The sequence below is a fragment of the Petaurus breviceps genome, unplaced genomic scaffold (assembly GCF_028583685.1).
Source record: "Petaurus breviceps papuanus isolate PSGF00001 unplaced genomic scaffold, PetGlider_PUasm1.0 90977, whole genome shotgun sequence".
Lineage (NCBI taxonomy): Eukaryota > Metazoa > Chordata > Mammalia > Diprotodontia > Petauridae > Petaurus > Petaurus breviceps.
This window is the reverse complement of record NW_027187391.1, coordinates 171,318-193,875: the sequence shown is the minus strand read 5'-3', so window position 1 is coordinate 193,875 and position 22,558 is coordinate 171,318. Positions and strand designations below refer to the sequence as shown.

The 22,558-nt window shown below is 36.6% G+C and overlaps 1 protein-coding gene across 4 annotated transcripts in view; it reads left to right on the top strand.

Moving 5' to 3' along the window:
• AIG1 (androgen induced 1) overlaps nt 1-22,558 on the top strand; it is a 326,437-nt gene that overhangs the window by 155,190 nt on the left and 148,689 nt on the right. The window lies entirely within an intron of this gene.

Here is a 22,558-nt window from a genome sequence, read left to right as displayed (position 1 = left end):
AGCCTCATGAATCTAGCCCCATGATACCTATAGTTTCTTTGTTTCAATAGAATGCTATACTGTCATGTGTCCATAAGCACCTGCCTAGGCTGCTTCTAGCTCTTGGTTTTGGCCCTTGGAGCTCTTTCCCTGACTTTCTACATATACTGTTATTGAAACAATCCTTTTATGTATTGGTCTACATATATGATTGAGAAGAAGGAATCAGAAAGGATATAAGAAAAATGATACAAAATGATACTTTTGCCTTACTTCAATACTTGTTGATTTATTATTGAAGTCTGCTTTGGGCAGAGTAGCTGGGTTAAAGAAAAAAAAGTAATGTCTTGGTCAAAAGAAAGACCTTGGAGACATGCATGCCTTTCCTTAAATAGTTCTGATTCATATCTTCAGGAATCTCCTCAAAAGTTTTGTGGAAGTTCAATTAGAAACAAATCATTTGTCCCTATAGGGATTCATAAAGGATGTATAATTTATAAAAGGGATGAGACAATGGCCTTGGAAAAGTGATTCTCCAATGAAATGCCATTAAAACCATCAGGCTCTTAAATTCTGAGTTTTTATTATTTTTCAAGATTAACTTGAAAGTTGGAATAAACAAGGGGTGTTTTTAGGAGATGCATTAAAATTTTAGTGTATTATACTAGTGTCAGGAGGATGATGGCATCTTTGAAGGTACCAGCCTTCAAATGGGATTGTAATGCTAACTGGCTCTTCCTCCAATAAGCTCTCTGAGATCTTGCTGGCAATAATTCTTAAAAAATATTCACAGCTGTATAAAATGTTGAGTTTATGACAGTAGTCATGGTTACATACATATTTTTATTGCTTTATTAATGTGTAATTCTTTTTATTTCTGGAAATATCATTACAATGCAACATAATATAGTGTCACTCTCATAGCCAGTATTGCTATATATCTCACAGAGAATCTAACAATATTTTGCTGTAACTGTGTTGTTCCCATGCCATAAGGGGCCATTGATATATAGCAAATCCTACATCCTGAATGAGGAAAAGACAACTTGAAATTAAATGACTCTTGAGAACTATTTGGAGAATTCAAACAGTTACCAAAATGAAAGCATCTATCTTTTTTCCCACCTTGGGTAGAGAAGACTGAACTTGAGACTTCATTGGCCTAAGAAACTTCTTGTGAGGATATTGATTCTACCAATACAGATTGGCACCTACTTAGCAAGGTATAGCCTTGAGAGAGTTGCCTAAGGTGCAGAAAAATGACTTTGTCAGCATCACATGATATGATTTTGTCAGAAGCAGGACTTGAACCTAGCTAGTTTTAGTGACTTCAAAGTATCATTTTAATAGAAAAAAATCTCTCATAAACTCCTTTAGATCTTCTGAAATTAAAATATTTGGTTTGTTGATTTAGATTATGTGCAATATCTGCTTTAGATTGTTTGTGTAGGGTTTTTTTTCCTGATGATAGTCTCCATCTTTATCTTCCAACTTCTTTGTTCTTATTTTTTCTTATAACAGGAAATTCTCATACAATATTAATGATGCTTTTTCAACCCAATTTATGAAAGGATTAGTTCTTAAACTAATCTTGAACTCAGTACATAACATAGGTCCTGTATTTTTTGTGATCTGCAAAGAATATCTGGCAGCTTTTTCCCAGCTATTGCTTTAATTCTGGCTCTAAAAGAGCTGTAGTTTCATTGGTTTGGTTACTTTCTCTGACCTAAATTACAGCCCCTCCATGTATAAGTGGATGATTTCATAAGTTGCTATAGCAAAACAAAACAATTATTCAGTGGCCAGTGTTCTACTTACAATCATGTTCTCCCTTGGCTTGGCTAGAGCCTGGGCTTCTTGATTGCCCATGTAGCTTGGATAAAATGGAAATCATCAACTCTATTCCTTCCAGTGCAACAGAAGATCAGGATGCCTTACCATTTACCCTGACATTGTATTCTTAGGACTTACAGGCTTTTCCACCCACTCTGCACCTAAATTTTCTTTATATGTTGTTCTACCCAAATAGAGTGTGAGCTCCTTGAGAGCAGAAACTATTTCATTTTTTCTATTAGTATCTCCAAGGCCTAACATAGTGATTGGCATATAGTAAGAGCTTAATAGGATTTTTCCCTTTTATTCATTCATTTCAGGATTATATCTTTGATGTATATCTGACTCATTCAACTTGTCTACTGGAGTAGGCATTCTAAAACATCTGATCTGGTCAAAGTAATGACGAATAATCACCAAAAACAAGCCCCATCAAATTCAGCCATCTTTTCCTTGTTAATTATATGAAAGTTTAAAGGAAAAAATGAAATCCTGAGTTTAATTAAAAACCTCCATTTCGGTAATTTATTCCAGTCTTATCACCTGTTGAGCCTTTCATCAAAGTTGTTCAGATAGAAACATTGACATAATTTGGTTTTGCCTCCTTTTCCTTTCTACAGTGTGGTAAAGGTGTTCATGAGAAATGAAAAGGCTGAAACAGAGGTTGCTTAAAAGGGAAGAACACCAGGAAAGCTAGAAAATCCACAAAGTGGAATTTCTTCTTGCATAATCAATAATTTGAAGTGTTATAGCAGGAAGTCTGCATTTTGTAAAGTATTCCTTGGAGAAAATACTTCTTTCAAGGAAAATTCCTCATTTGGAAGTCTCTTAATGGACCATGTTAAAAAACCTTATTTGAGTGCTATGACTGAATGAAACACTTAAGACACTATCTAGTGGCTCCATCACACCAACTTTCTTATTAGAAACCTGGGCCTTATTTATGTTAGGAGCTTCTGCTTACTTATATCTTCTCCAAACTATTATTTGCAAACCCTAGCTTCTAGTTGCTCTCATTCCCATGATTCAGAACTGTGCTCTAGTTGACTAGACAAAAATCTCATTCTCTCTTGCCCCATCTCATCATTCTCTCATCCCTCTCATCCACTCATCTTCTGGAACTAAAGGAAACCTTGCTTTTCTCTGAAGATACCACATCCCTTCCTAACTTCTCCAGCGCTGGCCAGGATTTTTTTCATGCCACTCACACACTATTCACAGAACCAGGGAGCATACTCCTGGCTTCCCACTGCCAATTCCAGACCCTCCCTTTACTCCCATTCCTCAACAGCCTCTCCTTTCTTGAATCATAGAAGCTGTATAGGTAGTATAGCATGTGAAGGCAGATCTTGTATCATTGAAACCCCTTCAAACTGCAGACCCTGAGATGATGTTTCTTAAGTTTTCCTTCTCCATTTTCCTTCCCAGTTTCCAAAGGGAGTGAATGAGAACTCAGAAAACTTTAATAACCCAAATTATTTAACTGTGTTTTTATTCAAATGAAGAAGGGAGAGGACAATTGTAGAGCCCTGGCAAGGAGAGAGAAAGATTTAAAATGGTAGTAGTATGCCAGACCATGGTCTTAGACTTGGGGCTCAGAGCTGTGAAAGAGAACTTGAATTTTCATAACACATATCTAAGGTACTATTGGCTATGACACTGATGCATATTTTTTTAAAAATACATGTCCTTTTCAATGAATACACATAATAATGTGCTGTCTTTCAGATTGGAGGGTGATATGACTGCTCACTGTTTGTAAGGTATTTTCTCTAAGTTCTTTATTCAGTATAATGAAGTTGCAGTGATTAGACCTCACTATTTCACCCATTTATGATCAGGTTCTCCCAGCTAGACTAGACATCTAGCTAGTTGACAGTCAAGGAGAGTGAAACTAAATAGACCCTCATAGGAGTCAGACACAATGGTGACCTCCTTAGCACCAACTCTTAATGGTCTGGGCAAACACTATTCCCAGATGAGTCTGTGTAGTGAAATGTGGGGGAAAAAAATCTGTGTGTGTGTGTGTGTGTGTGTGTGTCTATATGTCTATGTTCCCACTAATCTGTTCCAAGTCCCACGTGGGTAAAAAGCAGAACAGCTTTAGGAGGACAACTTGGCATGAAGGCAAAGCTGCAGTGGCCGTGTCTTGGCTCCTGTTGTATCTACAGAGCCGTTAGATTGGATTTATTTATAGAAGTTTGCCTGCGTGTGTATCCATTTGATAAGTATCTTAGAGGCCTGGTAATTTATTTTAAGGGAATGGTTCCTTGGCCTCGTCTCCAATTCTTTGGTAATTATATACTCTGGACTATAGGAAGGTGATGAATGATGTATGCAAAGATCCATTACCTTTGCTCAACCACTTTTCTGCTGTTTATATAAAGTATACAAATAAGATTTTTTTCATTTGGGTTTAATATTGGAACCTGACATTTGGCCAAGTTGCAATCAAGTTGCCAGTCATCCCTGTGTGGTTTTTGTGTTGGGGTTTTTTTTTTTTTTTTGCCTCTAGTCTTTTCTTATAACAATTGCAGTTATCTCTGGTGTCATTGATTCATGTAACTGCAGAACTTATTGTCATGCTATAAGGTCTTCCATTGTATGACATTTGGGAGCTTATAAACTAGCAACAAAGAATTCCCCAAATAAAATGTTTTAAATTAAATACAGATTGATATTATTATAGTAGACAAAAGCATCAAGTCTTAGAATTTGTGCTTAATACCAGATCATTTTTTGATGGGGTTGTTAGCTGAAGTCAGAGATAAAATTGTCACATGGTTACATTAAAATTGTTAGAAGCCATTGAAAGCTGTCATTTTTGTTGAATCTATATTTTTAAATGGTTTAAATTTTATGAATGTGTTGTTCCAGGACTTTTTTTTTAAGTTTGTACTTGTATCTAGTGTTCTGTCTGCCACACTGTCAAGTCCCAAACTTCCCCAAAACCTGATGGGCTGACAGAGCTGTATGTTTGACATCACTCAGGAGCTAACCGAAGCAAAGGTTGAGTTCAACACCATCCACTGTAAATAGCAGTCAGTCAAACTGTCTGCAACTTAAGGTGGATGGAAATGTGACATGATGTCATTTGGGATCACTTTGGTTCTATTTTAAGTAATCGTATTTTTTTTATTTCTCAAAATATTTTCAGCTTTAACCCTCTCATTTTTCTCTACCAGATATACCTTGAATTCCGAGGTCAATTAAGTAGCATAAAATATAGCTGAAAAATATATTTTGGATGCAGTATGCTCTCTTTTGTACACTGATACTGATGACTCACCACAATGAGGGTATGCAATGAAGGCAGAAAATATTCCTTATCAAATTCTGTGGGTGTTAAGGGAAAAAGTAAATCCTTTTTTAATGAAAGGAATACAGACAGATGACTTTCATATCATAAACCAAACTTGGCTTTGGAGCTGATTTATAATGATGAAGAGCAATATTTCTCCTTTCATCTCTCCAACCATCTTTCCATGGCTCTAACTTTCCAAGACCCACAAGGAAAAAAGTATAGCAAAAATATAGTACATTTAACTAAGGTAAGAAACAGCATTTTGATCTATCTTGATGTCATTCCTTCTGTCAGAAAGCTAGAACTGAAGAAACAGTGATTACTAAAATCCACTATCCAAGAAGAATTTGTAGCTACAAAAAGACACAAAGTTATTTTCTTTAGGACTTTCTCTGTGCTGATACATTGAGCATAGATGTTTACATGCACATAAACCAATATATGGTATATATATAGTAACTGCAATTTAAGTAGCCAAATTTTCTTGCCCAAATGCCTACAGTAAGAAAACAGCTTTCTCTGAGGTTGTATGAGATACTTAGGTTCCTCACTGTGCTGTATAAGCAATGCACGACATGGTTTTTTCCATCTTATGAAATTATAAGATTTAGAGCTGGGAAGGACCTTAGAGATCACATATACCAAATCCCTCATTTAACAGTTGAGGAGACTGAGACACAGAAAAGTTAAATGACTTACCTAACTCATAGATCTAGGAAGTGACAAACACAAGATTTGAAACCAGTGATCTTTTTTATAATACCAGCACCTTTGATTCTAAAGGTCTTATATTTCTACCTTGTGGACCTAGGGATTGCGAAAGAAGTAGACCAAAAGAGTTTGTTATTTTTTCTTAGGATAGATTATGATTAAGTACAAATCTTCATTTAATAATCCTATATATATTTACCATGCCTAGAAAGCCTTTCCCTTTCAAACTTTTTAGTTGGTAAAACCATGCCTAAATACTGTGATATTTGAATTTCACTTTGTGGCCTGCAAAGTCATTGATTTGAAAGGATGCCTTAGGGTGAAATGAAAAACCTCCTTCATGAAGTTGTGGTCAAGATTAGTTTTAAAATAAATCCAGCTATAACATAAAATAAGACTACTGTGCAGCAAGAGTTGAGAGACAACAAGTTATGCTCAAGATAGAGAAAATAATATTTTAAATTACACTTAAGAATTTCATCCAAGAAATTCCACCAATTTCTTCCAAAGAGCCTGAGCAAGAAACTATTGTCAGGAATAAATATAAAGCTTACTGTCTGATTTATGCTTTATTTCACCAGAAGTGTTTTCAAGTGTTTTCTTGAATTCAGAAATTCACATTTTTTTTTGCCATGAATGTTCTTAGATAAAACATTTTATTATTAAAACTTAACAAGTGTACCTTGTCTATAAGACCCATAAATAGGTATGTTGTGATGACACAAAGAAAGTAAAAGACACAGAATCCTTCCCTTTAAAGAGTTTACAATATAATGGAGGACATGGAGGATCATGGGATCGTAGATCTGGAGCTGAAAGAGGTCATAGTGACAGTGTAGTACAGCCCTTTCATTTTACAGTCAAGAAACTTAGGCTTGAGGGCCGGCTAGGTGGCGCAGTGAGTAAAGCACCGGCCCAGAGTCAGGAGGACCCGAGTTCAGTTCTGGCCTCAGACACTTAACATGGCCTCAGACACTTAACACCCACACAAAAAAAAACTAGCCGTGAAACCTTGGGCAAGTTACTTAACCCCAACTGCCCTCCAAAAGGAAAAAAAAAAAGAAAAAGAAAGGCTTGAGAAGAACTTTTTGTTCAGAATCATAAAAGTAGTAAGGGTCAGAACTGGAATTTGAACTCACAACTTCTGAGTCCAGAGCCAGGGCTCTTTCTGTTGTACCAAAATGCTTTTTTATTAATGCAAATGAAAGAACAAATTTATACATCAGAACTGGCCTGTCTGATGTAGTGAAAAGCAAGCTAGAAGGAGCATTATGCTCTAACGCAGTAGATATTTTCTGTTGTTCTCAAAGAAGGAAACAAAAGGGTCTTGAGATTATGAGGTTCTTGAAAGCAGAAATTTTTTTATGTTATCATTCCTGCCTACTCACATTACCTGCCAATGTTTCATCATGGTATGGAGGAGCCACTGGGTGTTCAAGGTATGGTAAATCTTACCATGCCTTCGGTGTGGAGATATATTCTCCATCTGTCACAGTGAGCCCAGACTAGCTAAACTAGAAGAGATATTCACCAAGTTGGCCTCGGGGTGCTAAATTTTTCAACCACATTAACTTTCAGAGATAATCTGTTTAATAGTCAATCAATTGACAAGCATTTGTTAAGTACCTACTATATGTCATGCATTGTAGACATTGGGGATACAAAGACAGAACATGTTTTGGATGATAGTGAACATTGTATACTGTATACAGCAGATTAAATTTTCAATAAGTATATATAGACTTTATATATGAATGTATTTTGAAGTGGATAACTGATAGAAAATAATTGCAAGGTATGTGAAGATCCTAGAATTTGCTTTTTGGATAGAAAGTTTTATCCTCAGTGATCCTGGCTTTCTTTAATATCCATATCAGGTGAAGTGAATCTTTTCAATAGTCAAAGGAATTTTTAAAGAAAATGTTTTATTTTTTTCTGGTAATTTAAAAAAAAATATTTGCATCAGTTTAGAGTTTGTCAGATTCTGACATTTTTATGAGCCAAGACGTATTTAAAAAAAAAAGGAAGGAGGAAAAAGTAAGCTGAATCAGAGCCAGGGCCTTTCTCAGTTGCCCTCAATTCAAGTTTATTCACTTTGGAGGTTTCCAGCAGAAAACAAATGGGACATTCATCAAATAACTGTAAGAGAACAGAGAATAGAAACCAAGTTCCAGAAAAACTAGGTGAGAAGCTTCATTCAGTGAAATTTGTTTTGTAGCATACCATAAAACTCTCAGTCAGGATAGATGATGGACTATTTGTATTCTTTTTGCCAGGGAGAATATCCAAGTTTAATGAATATTTAACACTAGCAATACCTGGTGTTGAGATAAAGAAAAAAAAGTATTTGTTAGCTTTAAGATACCTTACCTTTTAAGTATCTTCAGGGTTAATTCATACTGTGAGAACATGACTTTACATTCAGGAAAATATTGATGCATTCTCACAGACTAAAACTTTTTTTTTTAATTTGTTATTTGTTACTGATACAGATACTACTTATCATCATCATTAAACATTGATGCAGTGTCTTTTGCACAAAGCAGGCTACTGGGTGCCATGAATACAAAGAGATATGAGCCACAGATGTCTTCTGCCTTCAAAAAGCTGCCAGTTTGGATTTCTGTTAAGTTCTGATAAGTTCCCATTCATTGTGCAAATTCTAAAAAGAAAGTGAGAAACTTATTAAATTAACTTATTTTAGTTGGCTTGGTCTCTTTATAAATTTCTTTATTATCTCTTTTGAAAAGCCAATACTAATCAGTGGCCTATGGGTTGCATCAAACATCCTTAATGTCCTATTCAAGCATGTCATTGTCATAAAATGAAATTGTTTTCATCATTTCACCAAATAACTTCAATTATATGTTTGAGGAAAGATTCTAAATATTCAACTCCAAATACAAACAAAACTAATCATTATTTTGAGACCCTCTTCCCTTCCAAATTTTCAAATTCTAGGTGAAATACCAGAGAATAAAAAGATATGATCTAATGAATGAGAAAAAAGCCAGGAGCTGACTGAGATAAGGTCAAATTATACTGTTATTATTATCACAGCATTCACTTTCTCTAGTCAGTAGGGCACAATTTAATACACTAAATGAAAATAATTTACTTAGTAAATTCCAAAGTCATGCTCTTACCAAAGAGATCCCAGTTCAGTTTCTCTTGAAGAATAACAATAATTTGTAACACCAATGCTTACCAAAATAATTAGTATTTAATAGGCTCATGATTATTTTTTCATTCATTTACAAAAGCCAGTTTGCAACTTTATGAAATGCCATGTGGTTACCATTATTATAGTGCATCAGATAGTGCCAAGCACTAAAACTATAGAATAAGTTAACCCTAAATATCTGACCCTTCAAGGTCATCTAATCCAACTCCCCTAATAGTTAGGGATGAAGAAATTGAAGCCTACAAATGGTAAGTGACTAGCCAAGTATTTACCACTATTTAGTAGCAAAGTTAGGATTGAACTAAGTCTTCCAACTCCTAGTCCAAGTCTTTATACCAGAATAGTGGTTTCTAACTTATTGACTGGGACCTCTAGGATCAGTACAACAGCATTTTGATCTCTAGTTAGTAGCCTCATCAAAATTTGTCACGACTCCCCTCAAGAAATAAGCTTATATTTGGTAGATTGAATGAATAATGTTTTTTTGCACACATGTATATTAGCTTTTTTCAAATTTAAGTCAGTGCTGTTGTGATTAATAAATATAAATTCATTTACATGTTATTCATTTCATAGTTGATTTTTATTGCTATGTATTTTCTTAATAGATACTAATAGTACAAATACTATCATCCAAATTGCAGGGGAGTCTCTTACCTTTTTTGATATGAAAAAGAGGGTCATTATGCTCACTAAAAAAAAAGGTGAGAACCACTGAAATGATTTACAGGTATAGAATCACTGAATATTGCAGTTGGAAGAGACTTTAGGGATACTACCTGAAAACAGAATGTAAATGTTTTTGTCCTAAGAATTTTAACAGCCCAGAGCACAGTTTCTTTAAGTACTACCTGAATTTCCATAAAACATAATATTTCCAGGTCTGTTCCAACTTACATTATTCTTTACAAGTCATGATTCCTTAAAGAATTTCATCTGTTCACATGGAATACTTTGAAAATATTTGCACTTTGGCCAAATCACAAGTCTCCTACTTTTACATGAAATTTTGATTCAGAAGGGGAAAATTTATTATGGTTCTATTAAAGAAATTACCTTTCTCCTCTTGCTGCTTTGAAAAGCATGTTGGCTGATAGGACTCACATATGGGGAGGGAAAAACACACAGCCAGCCAATTAACACAATTAAATGTAGCCAAGGCTCAGCCTCAGTTAGGCAGGAAATCTTTAACAGGAAAGCAAGCAGTGGAAACAATTGTGTAGCTTACTGAAGGGAATAGAGGCTAGCTGAGATCCAAGCATGATCTGAAGTCATTTAAGGTGAGCATTTGAATTCACTTAACAGAAGGGGTAAAGGCAAAACTGAGGTTTGGGGGATAAAGGCAAGATTTTAACAGGTGGGCAGGCAATCAAAGGTGGGGGGGGGGGCAAGACAAGATCAAGGTTACATGGAAGTGCAGTTTGTCAGTCTACTTCATGGGAGGCACAGTGTGTGAGGTAAAAGGGGATCATCTTGACTAGAAAAGAAGAAAGGTGCTTTGCTGCTGCCTGGAATTGAACGATGTGCAACTAAGGTGTGAGAACATTAAGAAAGGGACCACTTCGGCTTTAGTCTTGAAGTTAATAATAGTTTCAGATGCTGTTACTTTAGAGGGTTATGTTAACAAATCTGCTGAAATAAAGGTAGATCAAAAAGTGACCGTGATCTTTTGAAAAAAATCACCTTTTGGAGACTAGTGGGTTGGGTGGGATTGGATCTTCCTATCTCACTTAGGCTAAAAGTGTAGTGGGCACTTGTGGACCTGATCCCTCTGCTAATTGGTGTAAGAACTGCCATATGTCATTTATACTTCTGTGTGTGCATGTGCACGCACACATATTTGTTGTACCTCCCACCAGAATTCAAGTTTCTCACAAGAAGAGATTATATTTGTATTTGTATCCCCAGCTTTTGGCACAGTGCCTGTCACATACTGGACACCTAATAAATGCTTATTGATTACTTGATTAATGGATCTCTGCTCTTATATCATAAGCCATTCAGCCCTTTTTATCCATTGGGATTCCTGTCCATATTGGCCCATAAATCCTTCATTGAAGATGTACTTGATATTTTGAAAGCCTTCCTCCAGGTCTTCTAACATTCTGCTAGACCTTTTTCTTGCCATATGATTGCTCTGTTCTTTTTCCTATCACCTATTTTCTGGATGATATATATCACACTCCACTTTTATTTATATATTTATATTTTTAAAAAGCGGTTTTTTTAAGCAATAGTAAACATGTACCAAAATATGTACCAATAATAATAACCAACATTAAAGTATGGGAAACACTTAACATATCTCATGATCCTCAGAAATAGTCTGTGAAGACAATATCCTCATTTTTTTTTTCAGATGAGGAAATTAATGCTGAGAGATGTTGAATGATTTGCTCAAGATCTCACAGTTGTCAATATGTGAGGTTGGGTTAAAATTCACATTTCATGACTCCAACTCTGTTGATCTAATGAGTATTTACTCTTTTTTTAAAAATAGTATTTTATTTTTCCTCAAGTTACATGTCAAAAAAATTTTTAGCATTAATTTTTATGAAATTTTGAGTTCCAGTTTTTTCTCCTTCCCCTCCCTTCTGAAAATGGTAGAAAGTTTGATATAGTTTATACATGTGCAGTCATGTAAAAAAAATTTCCATATTAGTTGTGAAAGAAGAAACAGATCAAAAGGAAAAAAAGGTGAGAAAAAATAAAATAAGTGAAAAAATATGCTTTGATCTGCATTCAGAGTCCATCAGTTCTTTATGTGGAAATGAATAGCATTTTCCTTCTTGAGTCCTTTGTACTTGAATCATTGTGTTATTAAGAACCAAGTCACTCATAGTTAATCATTAAACAATGTTGCTGATACTGTGTACAATGTTTTTAAGTTTCTTCTCATTTTACTTTACATCAGTTTGTTCAAGTCCCTATAGGTTTTTCTGAAATCTGCCTGTTCATAATTTCTTATTGAACAAGAGTATTCCATTGCATTCATAAACCACAGCTTGTTCAGCCATTCCCTAATTGATGGCATCCCATCAGTTTCCAATATTCTGCCAACACAAAAAGTACTGCTATAGATATTTTTGCACATGTAGATCCTTTTCCCTTTTTTATGATCTCTTTGGAATACAGACTTTGTAGTGGTATTGCTGGATCAAAGGGTATGCACAGTTTCGTTGTCCTTTGGGCATAGTTCCAAATTGCTCTCCAGAGTGGTTGGATCCTTTTACAACTCCACCAGTAGTGCATTACTGTCCCAATTTTCCCATACCCTCTCCCACATTTATAACTTTCCTGTTCTGTCATATTAGTCAATCAGATAAGTGTGAGGTGCTACCCCAGAGATGTTTTAGTTTGCATTTCTCTAATCAAAGGTCACACTCCACTTTTAACTTTCAAGTTATTATCGGTAATGTGCTAAAACCTCTATATTCATATTATTCATCTCTCTATTATGCTATTCTGTGATTCACAGCCATAAATTACTACTCAAAGAATATTAGTGAGAAAAAGATTAAGTGTTTTTTGTGCTAGGGAGTCACTTGGAATAATTTAAAATGTTCTTCCATTTCCCCAGTTCAATCCAACCCTGTATCTTCCACAGAAGGGCAATTAGGTGGTACAGGGGATAGAGTGCTGAGCCTGAAATCAGGGAGTGGCAGAAAGTCAGGAAGACTCATCTTTCTGAGTTCAAATCTAGCCCCAGATTCAGAAAAGCTGTGTGACCCTGAGCAAATCAACTTAACCCTGTTTGGCTCAGTTTCCTCATCTATAAAATGAGCTGGAGAAGGAAATGGCGAACTGTTCCATCATCTTTGCCAAGAAAACCCTGAATGGGGTCATGAAGAGTCAGATGTGACTGAACAACAAATAAGTAACAAAAAATAAATCTTCCATAATCCAGTTCTAGGCATTACTCATTCATCTGCAGTGTCTTTCCAAGGTAATTGATGAACTAATGCAAGGACTGCCTATCCAGCAGCATGCTGTAGTCAGGGAAATAGCCATTCTTCAGCATTGGGTGTTTTTACCCCCATATAAATTATTAAACTGGATCTCTAGAATGCAGAGGAGCACAATAGAATAAATTTCTGAATATTTTAATCCGAGAGCCTGAGTTCAGATCCTAGCTCTGCCACTTACTACCTGTGTAAAACTTTCTGAACCTTAATCTTTTCAAATCTAATGTTGAAAAGCAGGATTAAATTAGATTAACACTGAGATAATCTTCCAGCCCTAAATCTACAGTCTTTTGAATAATCATGGATTTCATCTATTTCCAGGTCATATTTCCTAGGCCCTTGGCTTATGTAAAGCCTTAAATTTATAACTATTTTTTGTAATTTAATTAAAACACTATTTTCCCAAGATCATTGCAATTGTGAGACTCGTGGGGTACTTTTATTTCTATCAGCAGAGAACAAATGTAGGATTTTCTTATATACATAGTTTAGACCTACTTTACTTTCCACTCTATATAATTTAGATGGAGTTGTGATTCATAAGGAGTAGATCTTGAGAATAACATGGGAGGAACAAGACAGATTTGTTTGCTTTCATTGTTTATATATTTTCTGTGTTTTAGAACCTGGTTTCAGAAGAGGAGGAATAGGTTTCTAACATCCTGATGCAGTTACTAACTTTCTGAGACCCCTGTAGGCCTTAGATCTTAGAAATCATATAGTTCAAAGATTCTTAACCTTGACTCTCTTATCCTTAACCTATTGAAACCTGCAGATTCCTTTTAGAATCATGCTTTTAAATGCATAAAATAAAATACATAGAATTATAAAAGGAACCAATTCTATTGAAATATGTTTATTAATATTTTTAAGTTCAAGGACCCCAGTCAATTCCTAATTTAATTCAGCCCCCTCAGTGTTACAGATTAAGAAACTGAAGTACAGTAAGATAGTGCTGTGTCCAAGCTGACATAGGCAGGAAGTCCTGAGTTCAAATACTGCCTCAGACACTTATTAGCTGTGTGACCATCAGAATGTTATTTCATCTCTCTGTGCCTTAATTGTTCCTTAAAAGTAACTTGGACTTGATGGTCTATAAAGTTTCTTCTATCTCTAAAACTATGACTTTATGATTATCTCTAAGTTATATTGTTTCGTGAAAAACAATCCCCTGTATTTCAAACAAAATTTCTATCTGACAAAACATTTTTAAGCCAAGGCCAGTCATTTCCAATAACATTGGATATGCCAAAATTTTAGTAGAGCAAGTGGATTTAGATAGTCCAATTGTCATTCATTGTAATGAGATACAAACAATGTAACTTGTGGTGCAAGGGACAGAGCACTGGACCTAGTGTCTGGAAGATCTGAGTTAAATCCAGCTTCAGATACTTATTAGACCTGTGAGTATGGGTAAGTCACTCAAGCTCTGCCTCAGTTTCCTCAACTATAAAATAGGGATAATAATAGCACCTACTTCACAGGATTGTTGAGAGGATCGAATGAGATAATACATGTTAAGTGCTTAGCACTATGCCTGGTACATAGTAGCAATTCACAAATGCTTGTTTCCTTCCCCTAAATTTCCCCCATTCTTATCCTTTTAAATGATTCTACTGGGTTCAATATGTCAGGTCCTTCCTGCCTCCTTCAAACTTTCCCTGACTTTAATTTCTCTTTAGATTTACCTGTGTATTATTGAGTACCCTTCATAGAGCTGTGGAAGAAATGTAGATGCATTTAGATGCCACCCCATCCTTGGGGATTATACAGACTTGGCAGAGTCAAAATACAGTCATGTAATATTACTTGAGAATTACATTTACAAAATAACTTATCGTAAAGGGCAAAATGTAATAGTATGAATCAAATATACAAGTGGTGAAAAGATAGCTGCTAAATTTGGAGTCGCAGGACCTGGGTTCAGATCCCTATTCTGTCACTTACTGCTTGTGTGACCTTAGGCAACCAATCAATAAACATTTTTGTTATTGTTATTTGGTCCTTTCAATCACATCCAACTCTTCATGACCATATTTGGATTTTTCTTGGCAAAGATACTGGAGTAGTTTGCCATATTTTCCCCCAGTTTATTTTACAGATGCAGAAACTGAGGCAAATGGGGTTAAGTGACTTGCCCAGGGTCACACAGCTAGTAAGTGTCTGAGCCCAGATTTGAACTCAAGAAGATGCATCTTCTTGTCTTCAGACCCAGTACTCTATCCACTATACTACCTAGCTGCCCAGGAAACATTATGTGTCAAGAACTGTCTAGGCTCAGAGATAAAAATGCAGTGAATGAAACAATCTCTAATCTCAAAGAGTTTATGTATTCTTCAGAGAACAGAGTGCCTTGAGTGAGGAACAGAGTCAATTTGACTGGATCACAAAGTTAGGGGTGAGGAGGCAGGGAAGAAATGGTTAAGAACTGATGAGTCTGGAAAGATAGATTTTGACCAGGTTGTTCAGGGCTTTAAAAGTTAAACAATTGGGGTGGCTAGGTGGCACAGTGACTACAGCACCGGCCCTCGGGTCAGGAGGACCTGACTTCAAATTGGACCTCAGAAACTTAACACTTACAAGCTGGGTGACCTTGGGCAAGTCACTTAACTCCAACTGCTCTGCCTTCTCCCCTCCAAAAAGCAAAAACAAAAAAAAACAAAAAAAAAACAAACAATTAAACAATTCACTTAACCTGACCGGACCTCAGTTTCCTCATCTATAAAATGAGTTGAACTGGATGGATTCTAAGATTTGTGATATTATATAGATTCGATGAATGATCAGCATGGAGTAGGGTTCCTTCCTGCATAGAAGGACTTCTAAGAGGAGGTAAATTGTGAATAGAAAGATATAATAGCAATGGATTATTCTAGAGCAGAAAGAAAGACAGTCTGTGATGATGACCTGGTTCTCATAGAATTGTGGGGGTAGCAGTAAGTCATTTCTAAGGGTGGGGGATATGGAGAGCAGGGAATGGAAAGGTAAAATGGAGAGACCATCTTAGGAAGCAGAGGGAGTAGAAAAGGGAAGGGAATAAGCATTAATAAATGTTTATCATTATCATGCCTACTATGTGCTAGGTACTCTAAGTGCTTTACAAATACCTGATTTGATAATGAGATAATGGGAGGCTCCATACTTCTGTCTCTGGCCCCATTTCTTCTACATTACAGTGGGAACATGCTTCAGAGGTATAGAGTGAGGGAGAACACCCCTAGCCTGAAGGTCTTAAGTATAATACTCCACCAGCCAGAATGCAGAAGTGTACTTCTGCATTCAGCCTTCAAAACTCTCCAATTTATTTTCATTTTATTTCACCTATATAAAATCACTCATGGAGCTTATACTCACTGTGTATTATACCTTGAGCATGATATAGGCATGGCACCCTCCTAGGGGCAGCCCTTTTGAAAAATAGGGAAAGATGAGGTTGGATAGATATGGGGGAAAGGGCATGTTGTTTTGATGCTGCGGTAGGAACATTTCATTCCACATGAGAATGTGTGGATACATACATGATACATTTTTGAGCAGTGCTAAAAATATTTTTGGCAGCTCTTTTTGTGGTGGCTAAGAATTAGAAATTGAGGGAATGTCCATCAGGTGGGGATTGACTAAACAAGCTGTGGTATGCGATTATGATGGAATATTATTGTGCTAAAAGAAATGACAAGCAAGATGATTTAAGAAAAACCTGGAAAGACTTACATGAATTGATGCAAAGTGAAATGAGCAGAACCAGGAGAACATTGGACACAGTAATATTAATATTGTACAATGAAAAACTATGAATGACTTCGCTATTCTCAGCAGCACAATGATCCAAGACAATCCCAAAGGACTCATGATGAAATATGCTCTCTGCCTTCAGGGAAAGAACTGATATTGTCTAAATATATATTGAAGCATACTATTGCTTGCTTGCTTGCTTTTTCTTCCTTCCTTGCTTCCTTCCTTCCTCTGTTTTTTTTTTTTGAGTCTTCTTGTTCAAAATGACTCATATGGAAATGTTATACATGATTGCATATGAATAATCTATATTGGATTGTTTTCCTCTCTCAGGGAGGAGGCGATAGAATTTAAAACTTAAAACTTTTTTAATGCAAAAAAATTTTTTAACATGTAATTGTGCTCGGGGTGGGGGGGGGATAAAATATTTAAAAAACAACAACACCAATGACCTACTTTGATAGACTGTTCTCTTCTCAGCAATGCAGGGTTATAAGACAATTCCAAAAGATTCATGATGAAAAGAGATGTCTACATTCAGAGAAAGAACTAGAAAGAATGGAGTTTGAGTGCAGATGGAAGCAAATTACCTGCTCTCTTTCTTTTTCTTGTTTGGTTTTATTTCCTCTTTCCCATTGTTTATTCCATACATTACAATCCTTCTTTATAACCTGACTAATGCAGATCCTATACTTGATTGCATGCTGCCATGGGCAGGGGGGGGGGGGTGGCAGGGCACAGAGAGGAGAGGGAGGAGGAGAAAATTTGAAACTCAAGGGATTGTGGAACTGAATCATGTAAACTAAAAGTAAACAAATTAATAAAGACCAAAAAAAATTTTTTTAAGAAGAAACAACTACAACAACACCTTTTTAGCCATAGGTGGAAAATAGGGAGGACCTGAAATTGGAAAGACCACATAGGAGACTTTTACAATAGTCCAAGCGTGAGGATTTGAATTAGTCTGGTATTTATACAAATAAAGAGAAAGGGGAAAATATAAAAGACATTGTGAAGGGAAAAAAACGACGGGCCTTGGAAACTCCTTTAGAATTAAAGAAGCCACCAGAGCAAATCTTGCCCAGCCCACATCAAGAATAGTATCCTTTCTACAACATCCCTAGCAGGTGGTTTTCCAACTTCTGCTTGAAAATCTTAAAGGATGAAGAACCCGCTACTTTCCGAGGCAATTCATTCCAATTTTGGATAGCTCTAATTGCTTAGAAAGGTTCCCCTTATATGGAGCTGAAATCTGCCTCCCTGCAACTTCTGGCCATCCTTCCTAGCTATGTCCCCTGAGGCCGAGCAGAACAAGCCTAATTATCTCTTCCATGGGACAAACTTCAGATACTTGAAGAGTCCTCCATATGTCTTCTAGGCTAAACATCCTTAATTCCTTCAAGTAATCACATGTGGCATCTTTTTTGGCAGCCATTCTTTCACCCAATCCTAGAGTTCTGCTCTGAGTTCTTTTACTCTTCGAATTCTGTGCTCCTTTCATTTAGCTATAACCTCAAGGGCAAATTCCCAAATGTATTTAATCAGTCTTGATCTCTCTCCTCAAGGTTAATCTTACATTCTCCATTGTGTTCAGGATCAAAGCCAAATACTGAAGTGAGCAATGTATATTGAAGCAGATATTTTGAGCAGGGAGAGCCAAAAAAAGACATTTTGGTTTCCCTTACCCCTGCCACCAATAAAATTCCACTTCTATTAAGTTAATGTTTAGCACTCTTATACTCCCACTTTGGTCATAGATCAGTATGATTACAGAGCAAAGAAGATTGGTGTAGGGAAAAATGTTAGTGATAGCAGTTACCAGTGCCCCCAGGAAGCTACCAAAAGATTATAGAAAGCCACTGTGAGCAGTGGAATGCCTAGGATGGGACATATATATTTTATTTGTTGCTATTGTTTTCAGTCATGCCCACTCTTTGTGACCCCTTTTGGGGTTTTCTTGGCAAATCTACTGAAGTAATTTGCCATTTCCTTCTCCAACTCATCTTACAGATGAGGAAACTGAGGCAAACAGGGTTAAGTGACTTAACTCTATCCACTGTGCTCTCTCTCCGTGTGTGTGTGTGTGTGTGTGTGTGTGTGTAATCTTCCATTGAAATGTAGCTAAGTAGTTACAGAATTTTTTTCCCCTAATATGATATAGTAAAGGCAGCTAGGTGGCACAGTAGAGTACTGGGTCTGGGATCAGGAAGACTGGGGTTTAGATTTGACCTTAGACACTTACTAGAGCAGTGTGACACTGACCAAGTCACTTAACTTCTGGCTACCTCAGTTTCCTCAGCTGTAAATTGGGGATAATAATATCACCAACTGCACAGAGTTGTTGTGAGAATAAAGTGAAATAATAAATGTAAAGCACTTAGCACAGTGCTTGGTACATAGTAAGTTCTGTATAAATATTATTTATCATTATCTGAAGTTATATTTGTTTAAAAAAAAAGCATTTATTATAGTGCTTCACACATGGTAGGTGTTTACTAAAATGTGTTTCTTTTACCTCCTCCCATCTATTGTTGAGAAACATCACCTAATCACCCAGCTTCCCAACTTGTAGGCCCCTCCTTGACTCCTCACTCTCACCCCACATATCCAATCAGATACCAAATCTTGTTGTAGAAGTTTATAGAAAGCTTCATGAGAAAGGTGACACTTGAGCAAAGTTTTGGAGGAAACCAGAGATTCCAAGAGGCGGAGGTGGGGAAGAAGTGAATTCCAGGTATGAGGAGAAACCATTGAAAGCCCCTGGAATGGGAGTTGGGATGTCATGTTTGCCAAATAGCAAGCAGGTTAATTTGGCTGGATCACAGAGTGTGTGGAGGGAAGCAGGCGCCTGCAGAGGTCAGAAAAGCAGAAAAGAGCTAGACATTACATTTGATCCTAGAGGCAATAGGGAGCTACTAGAATTTTGAGGGTGGGAGACACAATATAATCAGACATGAACTTGAAATCACTCTGGTACCTGTGTGGAAAATGGATTGGAGTGCAGGGAGGTCTGAGATAGGGAGAACTGTTAGAAGGATATTAAAGTAATCAGTTGAAGAATGAGGAAAGCATGAATTTGAGGACGAACAGCCCAAGTGGAGAGAAAGGGAATAAATGTGAAAAGTTGTTTTGGAGATAGAAACAAGATATGGCAGTTGGTTGGCTTTGTGGGGTGAATGAGAGTGAAGAAATGAAGATGACCCAATATTGTGAAGCTGGGGATATAAAAAGATGGTGGTGCCCTTAACAGCAATAAGGAATTTTGGAAGAGGGGTAGATTTGGTACAAAGATGAGATCTGTTTTTGACTTGTTGAGTTTTCTGTCAGCAGATTTCCACCCCCACCTTTGAAGAAAGAATGTTAAAAGTTGGTCAAATGGGATCATTAACACTTTATTAACTTAATTTCTTTCCATAATTCTGATGTTTTAAGGCCCATTTCCAGACATACATCTTCAAACATATTTTAAACAGTAAATTGTTTTTTTAAATGACTATTTGGTGGTTTAAGCACAGCTCAGAGTCTATCATCGAGAAAGTGTTGAACATATATTTGCTGAAGAGATTAATCCCTTGTCATTTTACTCTTTTTTATACATCTCCATTTATTAAACCTGATTTCCCCCATCTCTTACACCATACACCTAGTTTTCCTTTAATAACATAGTTTTTCCCTACACCAAACCTGGTTTTTCTCTCCCTTTTTAGTAATTTCCCCTTTGTAAAACTCCTTTGGAAGTTTCATCCTAGTCTATCCCTATACCCTATTTCTTCCTTAACTTCCAAGTGATACCTTGTGCACCACTGTCTGCAGGTCTATCCATTACTCTTCAAAGCTGGTTGAATAGAAAATCAGTCACTCAGTCAATGAACATTTATTAGATGCCTCCTTTTGTGTTTTTTTTTTAATGCTTTATTAACTTCTGATTTACATCTTTCGTTTCCACCAGATTTTGAGTTACAAATTTTCTCCCCATTTTTCCCCCACCCATACCCGTTTTGACTTTTCCAGTGGATCTCTATGCCTCAGTGCCTGTACATCCCATTTCTTAATTACATGTAAGATGGTATTAATAATAGTACATATATATATATATATATATATATATACACACACACACACACACACATATATATATATATTTGAATATTTGATTTTAAAACTTTCAATCCCAGATTCATTCCCTTCCCCCCCTGCCACCCACCCCCACTGGGGAGACAAGCAGTTCAGTATAGGTTGTACATGTGCGGCTAATGCAAAACAATAACATAGTAGATATATTGGAAAAGACTGACTACATTTCCCTCCCACCCGTTCTATTCTCTACTTTGATCCTGTCCCTTTTCAAAAGGGTGCTTCCAACTTCCCTCCCCCCAAGCCTGCTCTCCCTTCCATCATCCCCCCTCTCATCCCCTTCCCCCCCATTCTCCTGGAGGGTGAGATCCCCTATTTAGTGTGTATTTCCCTCCCTCCTCAAGCCAGATTCAATAGGAATAAGGTTGACCCATTCTTTTCTGCCCTCCTATTCTTCCCTTCCATTGCAACCATTTTCCTCTGCCTCTTCTGTATGAGATAGTTTGCCCCAATCTGTCTCTCCCCATATCCTCTCATTATACTCTTCTCACCTCTCAATTTCACCTTTTAAGTATCATCCCTTCCTGTTCAATTGGTCCCATGCCCTCTATCTATGTATACCTGTAAACATATATACACACATTCACATATGTATTCATATGCCCGCATACCCTCATATAAAGACATATATATATATATATTTCTAATCCCTTCAACTACTGAGAAAAGTTTCATAAGTTACAATTATTGTTTTTCCATGTAGGAATGTTAATAGTTCAACTTTGATAAGTTCCTTATGATTTCTTTTCCCTGTTTACCTTCTCATGCTTCTCTTGCTTCTTGTATCTGGATGCCAAATTTTCTATTCAACTCTGGTTTTTTCAGCAAGAATGCCTGAAAGTCCTGTATTCCACTGAATGACCATATTTTCCCCTGAAACATGATACTCAGTTTTGCTGGGTAGGTGACTCTTGGTCTTAATCCCAGCTCCCTTGACCTCTGTAATATCACATTCCAAGCCCTTCGATCCCTCAGTGTAGAAGCTGCCAGATCCTAGGTTATCCTGATTGTGTTTCCACAATATTCAAATTGTTTCTTCCTGGCTGCTTGTAATATTCTCTCCTTAATCTGGGAATTCCGGAACCTGGCTATAATATTCCTAGGAGTTTTCTTTTTGGGATCTTTTTCAGGAGGTGATTGGTGGATTCTTTCAACCTCTATTTTGCCCTCTCATTCTAAAACATCAGGGCAGTTTTCTTTGAGAACTTCCTGGAGGATGCTTTCTAGGTTCTTACTTTAAAGGGTCATGGCTTTCAGGTAGTCCAATAATTTTTAAATTATCTCTCCTGGATCTATTTTCCAGGTCAGTGGTTTTTCCCAAGAGATATTTCACATTGCCTTCTATTCTTTCATTTGTTTGGATCTGTTTGACAGCATCTTGATTTCTCATAAAGTCATTAGCTTCCATTTGCTCCAATCTAATTCTGAAGCAATGATTCTCCTCAGTGAGCTTTTGAGATTCTTTTTCCATCTGGCAAATTCTACTTTTTAAGGCATTCTTCTCCTCATTGCCTTTTTGAGCCTCCTTTGCCATTTGAGTCAGTCTGTTTTTTAAGGTATTATTTTCTTCAGTCAGGCTGTTGACTCTCATTTCATAATTTTCTTGCATTGTTCTCATTTCTCTTCCCAATTTTTCCTCCACTTCTCTTATCTGCTTCTTAAGGTCCTCTATGGCCTGTAACCAGCTTGTATTTTCCTTTGAAGCTTTTGGTGCAG